The sequence below is a fragment of the Diceros bicornis genome, chromosome 7, assembly GCF_020826845.1.
Source record: "Diceros bicornis minor isolate mBicDic1 chromosome 7, mDicBic1.mat.cur, whole genome shotgun sequence".
Taxonomy (NCBI): domain Eukaryota; kingdom Metazoa; phylum Chordata; class Mammalia; order Perissodactyla; family Rhinocerotidae; genus Diceros; species Diceros bicornis.
The window spans coordinates 74,994,683-75,006,620 of record NC_080746.1 but is presented as its reverse complement, the minus strand read 5'-3'; the positions used below and the strand labels follow the sequence as shown (position 1 = coordinate 75,006,620).

Genomic DNA, 11,938 nt, shown 5'->3' with positions numbered 1-11,938 from the left:
TGCACAAAGAGACAGCCAGAGCCCACTCGGCATTTCCCAGTTGGGAGCAAGACCCTAGCCCCCACTCCCCGGGCTCAAGCCTCACGGGACTCGCCCAAGCCCCGCCCACTACTTCAGGTAGGCCGTCTACGCCAGCCAATCCGCAAGAAGCCTAGGCGCGGCAGGCGGTGCTTCCCCGGCCGGAAGTGACGTGCTGTGCTTGGCTGGCCGCGGAGTCCGCCGAAGCTCTCCGCGGCGGCTGAGGCGGCTGGGGGGAAAATGGCTCGGACCGTGGCGGCTGTGGCGGCTCGGGTTGTGGTGGAGGCAGAGGCTCAGGCAGCGTGAGGTGAGGAGCGCTGGTGTGGCGGGGGCCGGTACCTGGGTCCCTGCTCTGCAAGGGCGGCGAGGGGCCCCGGGGATCCTGGGATGGGAGGGTCCCTTGCCGTGGCGCCCAGTCCCGCGGGTGCCCGCCTCTGACCCTCCATCCCGTACCCTTGGCGCTGCCCCAGCTCAACTCACCTCCCTCCGGGCCTTGCTGCCACCCAGGCCGTTGCTGACTGCCGCACCGAAGGTGCGAGGGGCCCGCGCCCCCACTAGGCCCCTCTTGTCGGGGTGGGGGTCGTCTGGGAGTTAGTTTTGTCCCAAAGGGGGAGGGGAGGCCACCCGCTTGTCTGTGAGGACTGGGCCGGAGCTGCAGTGGCCGGTCCTATTCTCTTGTCGAATTGTTAGGTTCTGGAGAGTGTGTGTGTGTTGCACTTCTCAATTATTCCCCCTCCCACACCCCCGCCTTTTTCACCTCCTTGTCCCATCTCCGGCTTTGGGGGCTAATGATCCTTTTTCTTCTCTCTTCCCCCTTTTGCCTTTTTGCCGCGAATCCACTTGCTTCGGGAAGACAGCGTTATTTCAGTGTGTATTTAGCGCATCATCTTTCTGGGAGGGCGGTCAGATTGAAAATATTTGCTTAACTCTTCCTGAGTGACGGCGGAACAATAAATAATTGAAGGAAAAAGCACATACTTATTTTCCTCCCTAAATGGTTTGGCTTTAAAAACGAGATTCTCCAGCTGTGGAATTTATTTTTTGTGGGGGGGAGCAAGGGTTGAGGAGGGAAATGAGGAAGGAGAAAAGTGAGGAGGAACGTCTGGAGATAAAGGATGTAGAAGAGAGAGCCTGTGGTAGTTCTTTCCCTGTATTAGCCTGAGAGAAGTTGAGGTTGTAATGATATTTTTATTTTGAACAATGGGTGTTGAATTTGGTGTGAAGGGAAGAGGCCTTCTTCTTTGAACAAGATTAAAGAGGTAACCTAAAGTCTTTCCAGGTGGGGGTCAGGCAGAAAAACTCTGTTGGGAAAATTGTTTAATATATTGGAGCATCAAAACCACAGATTAGAAGAGATACAGAAAAAAGAAAGCTATTCTTGGAAGAGTGTTGAAGATACAGTATAAAGAGAAGGCTGTGCTGAGGTCCCGGAACGCTTATTCCAGGAGCACTGATTCCAGGAGAGACTTTGTACCTTTGTCCTTGGCTGGTGGTGAAGTCTCCACAGGGAACTCTGCTTAGCAGCTCTGCCATAGGTGGGGTTGGTGCTCTTATTCACGGTAGCAAATTAGACTGAAGTGCGTTAGTTGAGGTCTGTATGGTTGAAGGTAACTGCTTGATTAATATTAAGACAGTCTTTGAGTACTGAAAAGCGTTATGACTGAATGAGAATAGAGAGATTTTATTATTTAATCAAACATAATTCAAAAGTGATTTTATATAGGTGCAAAGCACATATAGAACTTCTTCCACAAGTAATTTGGCCTAAATTAATAGACTCTACAGCAATTTTTTTCTTATGAAAATCTCTGTTGTTATTTGTGTTGTTTTTTTTTTTAATAATTTTTTTTATTTATTTTTCCCCCAAAGCCCCAGTAGATAGTTGTATGTCATAGCTGCACATCCTTCTAGTTGCTGTATGTGGGACGCGGCCTCAGCATGGCTGGACAAGCGGTGCGTCGGTGCGCGCCCGGGATCCAAACCCGGGCTGCCAGCAGCGGAGCGCGCGCACTTAACCGCTAAGCCACGGGGCCAGCCCTGCTATTTGTGTTTTGCATGCATATTGCTTGCAGTTTTTCTTGGCAAGCAATATATTTTAATATTTTCATCTATAGGTTTCACAACTTTTTCTGTTTTATGGAATATAAAAGTTGGCATGCTTGCATTTAGGAATTTTAGAAACTATAACTTTATGTAATTAGCTGTATGTTAAGCATGTGATTCTTTGTTTCTCCCTTCTGCCATGAATGGTTCTAAAGTTTTCAATTAATTGAATATTGCTGCATCAGTTCCCATGTCCAGGAATCTTTTTATAATTTAGCACAGTGTTTTTGCACTTAGTAAGCACAATCAGTAAGTGAATTTATGCCTAACGAGAGTGTTTAATTCCCCCAGAGCTCAGTTCTTCTTATCAGAGCATCAGACCCAAGTTTTCAGAGCAGCATTGCAAAGCACTTTTTTTAATGCTTTGTAACTTGTGTTGCTTTGATAACAAATTATCCATTTTATTATATTTGCTATATTTCAAAAAGAATTTAAGGCAGGTAAATGATAAAAGTGAATGTTTTAGTGCAGTGCATTCATATGATATGTGATTTGATTTGTTCGTTGTACCTGAGTAGGGCTAAAAATCAGCCCTCTGAAAGATCTTGTTTTTAGGGGGCCTGCAAGGGCCCCTATAGTTGCACTGTAGTTGTTCCAGGAACAGAAAAAATGAATGAGACAGTCAGTGCTTGTCCTCAAGAAGGTCTCTGTTCTGTCTGGAGAGACAGTCACACAAATCATAACACTGTGGTTATAAGGGCAGTGGTAGATCCGAAGTACTGAAAAGGATGTGATTACCTGGGCTGGGAGATGGAGAGGGCATGAGTGCATCTGATGAGGAAGATGATACTTTAGTTGAGTCTTAAAGGATGAATTCCATCTATTAATAAGGGTAGGATAAAGGTGATCAGGTTCTAGACCCTGTTGTGATACTACCAAGCAGTGAGATATTAAGCAAGATGCTTAATACTTCTGGCATCCATTTATTTATTCGAGGGTTGACTACATCTAAATCGGTGCCGTCCAGTAGAAATATTAAATGAGAGCCACATATATAAGATACTTAACATTTTTTTGGTGAGTTTTTGACATCTGATGTGCATTTTATGCTTACAACACATCTCACTTCGGACTGGCCACATTTCAAGCACTCAGTAGCTGCATGTGGTTAGTAGCTACCATATTAGACACTGCAGGTCTAAAGTATGAAAATTCTGCTTTTCCATTGTGGATTCCTAACTTGAAAATGAAAGCAATTCCTATGAGAAATGTGTTACTAATTACAGTTTAGAATTATTTTGATAGCATTCATACATGATGCTCTTTTGATTGGAATTATGGTCATAACTTGAAAATGGATATCTTTCAGGTTATTCATAGGGTAATGGTCGGGACTAGAAGAAACTGTCTTCCCTGTCTCTGTGATGGAGTCACATTTTTGATATCTTTATTTTGTGCATTTATGTATGCTTCATATCTCTCCTTTTCTCTGCAACCTTTTATAACGTGATAGATTCAAAACACAATGGGAGAGGGCACATGGACATTTTAGGCAGTTAAAAAGTAGATTTATACAATTTTAAACTATTTTTTGGATTTCTTAAAATTTTAGATTCAGCTATTTAGGTGCAGAAGAGCATGGGATTTTTAAACAGTCTTGATTTTAATAGATTTGAAGGTAATAATTATTGGCTTAGCAGCAAGTATTTATCTTTTAACCTTGAGAATGCATTAAGATACTATATAATTAACATCCCTGCTGTTAAACATGTGGCTTTCTGTTAGTCTTATAGTACAAAAAGTTAGTGATATGAACAAATGGTGTGCAATGTTGATTCACTTACTTAGCTGTGCGTTGAGTTTGGTTTGAAAAAAAACCATGAAAGGCTTATTTTAGACAAGATAACTATGACTAACAATGATAAAGTAAATAATATTCTTAGATTTGTATTGATTGATGATTATAGCTTAACTAATGCTTCCCCCATCCCCGTTATTCTCTGTGAAGTAAGAGAATACTCTTGGGCAAGAAAGAAGAATACTCTTGGGCAAGTATTTTTCTCATTTTCTTGAAGAGGAAAATGAGGCCCCATAAGGTTGTGACTTGTTCAGCATAATACATAAGAGGCATTCCTTGTACTTACAGTGTCTTAAAATGCTAAGCCTAGTGTTCTTTTCATGGCCTCTATTCCTGTGGTACTTGATTTAGATAAATAGCACTTACCAGATTTGGAATGTCTATTAAAGAATGGATACTTCCTGCCTTTAGGGAGTTTATATTTCAACTGCTATACATATAGCCAACTAGTATACATATAGCATAAAGTACTTTAGTTATAAAAAAAAATTGTTAATGGGAAAGAAAAGATGTAAAGGATAGTATAGTTACATTTAAAATTGATGAGTGTTAATTAGGCAATTTTTTTTTTTTTTTTTTTTTTTTTGTGAGGAGATCAGCCCTGAGCTAACATCCGCCAATCCTCCTCTTTTTTTGCTGAGGAAGACGGCCCTGGGCTAACATCTGTGCCTATCTTCCTCCACTTTATATGGGACGCCGCCACAGCATGGCTTACCAAGCAGTGCGTCGGTGCGCGCCCGGGATCCGAACCAGCAAACCCCGGGCCGCCGCAGCGGAGCGCGCGCACTTAACCGCTTGCGCCACCGGGCCGGCCCCAATTAGGCAAGTTTTTTGATTTTTGAGTGAAGAGTTTAGATCTTAAATTGTTACTGTAGGATGAAGAAGGTGATGAGATGTTAAGGGCAGAGTTATTTCAATGCACAGGGAACAACTTGGGGAAAACTTAGGTAAGAGAAAATAAAGTGCGAGTTTAAGGAAGGATTTGCAAGTCTTATTTCAAAAGATAAGGACAGGACAGAGGAGAAGTAAGAGATGGGAACAGACATCTGCAATAAAGAATTTAGAGGCCAGTGCTCAGAACTTTTATATTATTTGGATGATTCAGGAAGTCTTAGCACAGGCTGTGAACTCGTGGCTTGAGTAGTGGGGAAGACATGGTTAAGAGGGCTGAAGGAGAGATTGGTGACTATAGATTAGCAGCAGAGTAATGCTGGTTCCTGTTGTAAAGTGAGTAGGGATTTGATAAGGAATTTGATTATGGAAAGAGAAAAGAATGGGCAGTGGTAAGAAAAGAAAATTGCTTAAAAATTTACAGTATGGGAAATCCTAATTGAAACAGGCCATTTTTTAAAAAAAAGTGTTTTCCTATAAGAACAGAAATTGGCAGTTTACCTTCAGAAAATACAAGTAGAAGCAGGAGGACATTAAGTATTAAAGTTCTACTGTGAAATGAGAGGAAAAAAGTAAAGATAAAATCCTCTTTCAAGATAAAAGCATGGGGAAAATGAGAGGAGACAATAGAGGGAAATCAACGCAGGTACGTACTTTCTGGTGAGGTGGGGAAAGAACATGGATGTTGATGGGAGAGATAGACACACTTAGGAAAATGTCTAATTAGGGAACAGGAAAACACTTTTTCAAATGTTTTATTTGCAGTTTGGGGAATTATGCGAAGCATGTATTTTTTTTTTTTTTAAAGGTTTTATTTATTTATTTTTTTCCCCCCAAAGCCCCAGTAGATAGTTGTATGTCATAGTTGCACATCCTTCTAGTTGCTGTATGTGGGACGCGGCCTCAGCATGGCTGGAGAAGCGGTGCGTCGGTGTGCGCCCAGGATCCAAACCCAGGCCGCCAGCAGTGGAGCGCGAGCACTTAACCGCTAAGCCACGGGGCCGGCCCCGAAGCATGTATTTTATTCCCCCAAAGTTAAGCTGTGAAGGAGACCTAATTATACCTATAAACAAAACCATAGTGCTATGAATAGCGATAATCAAATTGATTTATTGTCACTTTATATGTGTTCATAATGAACTTGTAACTGTTCTGACTGCTCTTTTTAGTTTAGTGTGTAAATGCTTTTTAGATTACAGTGCTGAGTTGAGAAAAGGTGCTCTTTGGCTCCAGAGAATATAGCCTGGTTTCATCTGACTAGATCTCATAATGGAATTCATACTGGAATTCTGTCTGTATTGAAGTGCATGACATAGCACTATAACTGTTTAGGTTTTTTTTTAATCAGATTTATTGAGATATAATTTACTTATAGTAAAATTCGTCTGTTTTAGGTGTACAGCTCTATAAATTCTGAGAAATAGCAACAACATGTAACTGCCACCACCACAGTTAAGATAAAGAATATTTCCATCACTCCAAAAAGAGTCCTTATGCCCCTTTGTAAGTAATCCCTTCTACTCACCCTCCAATCTCTGGCAACAACTGATTTTTTTTTTTTTTATTCATATAGTTTTGCCTTCCCAGAATGTCATATAAATTGGCATCTACAGTATATACAGCCTTTTGAATATGGCTTCTTTCACTTAGCATAATGCTTTTGAGATTCAGTAAGTTGCCTTTTTATTTTTTTATTTTTATTTTATTTTTTTTTTTTGGTGAGGAGATCAGCCCGGTGCTAACATCTTCCAACATCTTCCAATCCTCCTCTTTTTCTGCTGAGGGAGACCGGCCCTGGGCTAACATCCGTGCCCATCTTCCTCCACTTTATATGGGACGCCGCCACAGCGTGGCTTGCCAAGCAGTGCGTTGGTGTGCCCCCGGGATCCGAACCGGCGAACCCTGGGCTGGCGCAGCGGAGCGCGCGCACTTAACTGCTTGCGCCACAGGGCCGGCCCCCAAGTTGCCTTTTTAAAAAACAACAACAGTAGCTAATTTTTAGAACAGTTTTAGATTACAGAAAAATTGTTAAGATAGTACAGAGAATTCTCATAAACCCTGGACCTGGTTTCCCCTATTATTTTTTTTATGTATGTAAACTATTTATATTTGCTAATTGTCAAAAATGCAAGACTCTAGAATTAAGTTTTTTGAGGATGGGAAATTGTGTGAAGGTTTCTGTCAAGATGATGACTTTCTAATGACTTTTATTGTAAGTTATATATAACAAAATGTCATTTTAACCATTTTTAAGTGTACAATTCAGTGACATTAATTATATTTACAGTGTTGTGCAATGATTACCACTATCTGTTTCCAAAATTTTTCATTCCCTCAAATGGAAACTCTGTACTTGTTACGCGGTAACTACCCATTCCCCCTCTTCCCAGCCCCTGGTAACTGCTAATCTACTCTCTGTCTCTATGAATTTACCTATTCTAGATATTTCATATAAGTGGAATCATGCAATATTTGTCCTTTTGTGTCTGGATTTTTTAACCTTGCATAATATTTTCATACATATTGTAGCATGTATTCAGAACTTTATTCCTTTTGTGGCTGAATAATATTCCATTGTATGTAATATACCACATTTTGTATATCCATTTATTGATGGACACTTGAGTTGTTGCTACCTTTTAGCTATTGTGAAAAATGCAGCTGTGAGCATTTTTGTACAGATGTCTAAATCCCTGTTTTTAGTTCTTTTGGGTGTATATCTAGGAGTAGAATTGCTGGGTCATATTCTGTGTTTAATTTTTTGAGGAAACACCAAAGTGTTTTCCAAAGCGGCTGTACCATTTTACATTCCCATCAGCAAAGGATCAGGATTCTAATTTCTCCACATCTTTGTTAACAGTTGTTATTTTCTGTTTTTTTAATTATAGCCATTCTAGTAGGTATGAAGTGATATCTCATTGTGGTTTTGATTTGCATTTCCCTAATGACTAATGATGGTGAGCATTTTTTTTGTGTGCTTATTGGCAATAAGCTGCCTTTTTTTTTGTGAGGAAGATCAACCTTAAGCTAACAGCTGCCAATCCTCCTCTTTTTACTGAGGAAGACTGGCCCTGGGCTAACATCCGTGCCCATCTTCCTCTACTTTATATGGGACGCCGCCACAGCATGGCTTGACAAGCGGTGCATTGGTGCGCGCCCAGGATCCGAACCCCAGGCCGCCGCAGCGGAGCATGCGCACTTAACTGCTACGCCACCGGGCCGGCCCTAAGCTGCCTTTTTTAATGGTAGGAACATACTGATGGTTGTCCCAATAATTGGACAGATGTAATGCATGTATTTTTTAATGCTTTTTATATACCAGGCATTATATATATTCTTTTATTAAACCCGTACAACACTGTGATACATGATCTGTGGTTTACAGATGAGAAAGCTTAAACAAAGGGAGATTAAGTAGCTTGCTTAAGGTTACACTGTTAGTAAGAGGGAAGTCTGGTATTTGAGCTCTAGTCTTGCTACTACATCATTTTCTTCTCTTTGTTATCACTGTTGTTCTATAAAACTAGGCATTTCATGCAGTTGGTGTCATGTGAAAACAAGATTTTTTTAGCCATAGAAATCGATGGAGTTTGGGGAAAAATTCCAGAAGTATTCATGTCAGTTTTTCATTATTATTATTCCCTATTTGGGGGTTCTCAGTTGCAACTCAGTTTTTTTTCCTGCCTTAATCCATGTTGGAAATGGAGGCATATACCATAACATTTAGCACAAAAGCTTACTGTTATTTGTTGTATTGGAATTGGGGTAATGTCAGTATGTTTAATGATTCATGTTAAATGAATGAACCATAAAGGAGTCCAAAGGTCCGTAATCATCTCCACAAAGCAGTATTACTGTTGGGATTGTGAGTTAGATTGAAAACTACTTTGTCAGTAAAATGCCTTTCAATGGAACCTCTTGCTGTGACTGTATCCTCCCTCTTCCTTGTCCCCCTCCCAGATATATACAGTGATACACATATGCAGATATAGAAAGTTGGTCTGGATGAATGCCTTTGTTGTGAATCTCTTATGTGTAGAATGTTGCTCCTAAGGACTGAAGGTGGTATAATGACTGCTAGTGCCTTTTAGACTATAGTGTAGCCAATGCTTTTTGTCAAAATGGAATAATTAAGGCCTTTATAATTGCTTGTAGTATTTGGGCAAAGCATAATTCTAAGTATGGTATGGAGGTTAAAGAATTCAGAAGCCAGTCTAGGCTCATCCATCTTTAAACTTGTGAAGAAGCTTGGGAAGGCTCTTCCCTTAGCTTTTCCCATGACTCACTCTTTTCTTACGCCCAGGTTAGGGCTCCAATTTCATCTTTTCCCTGACTGCACTATTAATAGTATCCCTTCAACTAAATCATTCTCTCTTACATTACTACTCCCCTCCCCATTTCATTTACTGTTTAAACTTATCATTTTTATTTGCTTGTTTAAATCAAACCACTTTTTTCTTTTTTTTTTTAAGTTTTTTTTTTAAAGATTTTATTTATTTATTTTTTCCCCCCAAAGCCCCAGTAGATAGTTGTGTGTCATAGCTGCACATCCTTCTAGTTGCTGTATGTGGGATGCGGCCTCAGCATGGCCAGAGAAGCAGCGCGTCGGTGCGAGCCCGGGATCCGAACCCGGGTCGCCAGCAGTGGAGCGCACTCACTTAACCACTAAGCCCCCCTCTTTTTTTTTTTTTAAAGATTTTATTTATTTATTTTTCCCCCCAAAGCCCCAGCAGATTGTTGTATGTCATAGTTGCACATCCCTCCAGTCGCTGCATGTGGGCCGTGGCCTCAGCGTGGCCGGAGAAGTGGTGCGTCGGTGTGTGCACGGGATCTGAACCCGGGCCACCAGCAGTGGAGCGCGCGCACTTAACCGCTAAGGCACGGGGCCGGCCCCCATTTAACATTTTCATTGCTGTTGTTCTAGTTCAAGTCATTGCTGGTTCTTTTCTAGATTATTTCAATTATCTGTTAATTGGTCTCCCAGTTTCCATTTTTGTTTTTCTTATGTGTATTTTACACAGAGCAGATAGAGATCTTTGAACAATGTAAATCAGATCACGTGAATGTCTCTGCATAACACACACCTTTGGCTTCCTGTTGTTACACCTAATAATTGAATATACTGTGTTTTTTCCCCATTGGAGGTATATTAAGTTTAATTATAAAAAGTTCTTATTGATAAATGGAGATTTTAGGATTATTTTTTTGACAGATTTTTGATTTTGGTTAAGTTTGGTGATTTAACTTATTCTTAATTTTTATCAAAAAATGTTTCCTACAAATCACAGAGTAAAATTGAATTAGGTTGAAATGAGAAAATTTGATTGTGTCATACCCTAAACCTAGAAATATAGCTGTACATTTAACGTATCTAAATTTGCAGAAAAGGATTAAATTCTACAAGTCCCTGATTTCTTTAGGAACAGACTCTCTAGATATTAGATTGATTTGACCCTAACTTGAGTATTAGTAAGAACTGAAGCCATTTCTTTCAAGTAGTCTTTGAATCTACGTTACTCTGTGACCCCATTAGGTTCATTCTCTAGTATATTCTTTATCCTGCTTGGGCTTCACTGAACTTCTTAGATTTGTTTGGTTGATGTCTTTCTTCACTTGTAGAAAGTTCTTGGCCATTTTCTCTTCAGATATTTCTTCTGTTTCATTATCTCTGTCCTCTCTTGGGACTCCAATTACATATATGTTAGACCATTTGAAATTGTCTCACAGAACTCAGGCATGCTGTTTTACCTCTCCTCCCTCTTTTTTTTTTCTCTGTTTTAGTTTGGATATTTTCTGTTGACTTGTCTTCAAGTTTACCAATCTTTTCTTCTGCTGTTGAGTCCATCTAATTAATTCTTTATTTCTGATTTTTCTTTTCTAATATTTCTTTTTGATTCTTTTTTGTAATTTGTATCATTCTGCTGAAATTCCCCCCCTCTTCATGCATATCGTTCATCTTTTCTGCTAGATGATTTAGTATTTTCTCATAATTGTTTTAAAGTTCCTGTTTGGTAATTCCAGCATTCGGGCCGTCTCTGTGTCTGCTTATTTATTTATTTTTTTTGTGAGGAAGATCATCTCTGAGCTAACATCCATGCCAATCCTCCTCTTTTTGCTGAGGAAGACTGGTCCTGGGCTAACATCCGTGCCCATCTTCCTCTACTTTATGTGGGACGCCACCACAGCATGGCTTGACACGCGGCGCATTGGTGCGCCCCTGGGATCCGAACCCCCGGCCGCCAGCAGTGGAGTGCGCGCACTTAACTGCTAAGCCGCGGGGCAGACCCCTGTGTCTCCTTATTTTGACTGTTTCCTTGACCATGGGTCACATTTTCATGCTTATTTGTCTCATAATCTTTGATCATTTGCCAGACAATATAGATAAAACAATAGAGCCTGAAGTTTACTTTTTACCTAATATTTATCTTCAGAATGCCCTTTATTCTGTCAGGCCATTTAATTGAGGAAGTCTGTAAGTGAGATGGGTCTGTGCTTTGTTGCAGCTTTAATTGGATTCCATTCACCACTGGGTTGAAATACTTTAGAGCGGAATCATGACTTTCTCTTTAGCAGGGTTTGAGATCTGAGCACTAACTTGATTCCAGCGATTTGTTTGACAGCCTAGCTGCTGGCTTTTTAGGTTGCTGGGAAGTTTCTTTGTTCTCTAGTCTTACCTCCTAACTTTCCGTGTCTCAGGCAATCTCTGCTTTGCTGCCCTTACCCAGCCTCTAGAGGGCAGCTGTCTTACATTCTGTAAAGGCCTGAAATGCGTCGGAGGACTTTTTCTCAGCTCTCGTAACCCATCCCCAGCCATTGGTAGCTGAAAGTTTGGAGTGCCTCAGATGAATTTCTCCCTGCTCCGCTGCCCAGCCCTCCTTTGTAGGGTGGCTGCCTTGCACTTTTGGGGAGGCCCGTATACTTCAAGGGAGATCTCTTTCAGCTCTTCTGCCCTGTCTCCAGCTTTCAGTGTGCTATCTGTGCATTTAGTGAACAGCTATGGGGAAGAGTTGGAGGGTGGGTACAGACTTGTTCCATGCTTGGGGCTTATAATTCTTATTCCAGCACTTTAGACCACTCAGCCTTACCTCCACCACTCCTCAGAATTCTAATCTGTCATGCTAGCCTATT

The 11,938-nt window shown here is 40.8% G+C and overlaps 1 protein-coding gene across 2 annotated transcripts in view; it reads left to right on the top strand.

Moving 5' to 3' along the window:
* The first annotated feature begins 213 nt into the window (after nucleotides 1-213).
* PIK3C2A (phosphatidylinositol-4-phosphate 3-kinase catalytic subunit type 2 alpha) overlaps nucleotides 214-11,938 on the top strand; it is a 109,059-nt gene continuing 97,334 nt past the window's right edge. For both annotated transcript variants that reach the window (XM_058546049.1, XM_058546051.1), the window contains exon 1: nucleotides 214-325. The gene's annotated coding sequence lies outside the window, so the exon portion shown is untranslated. The remainder of the gene's footprint in view (nucleotides 326-11,938) is intronic.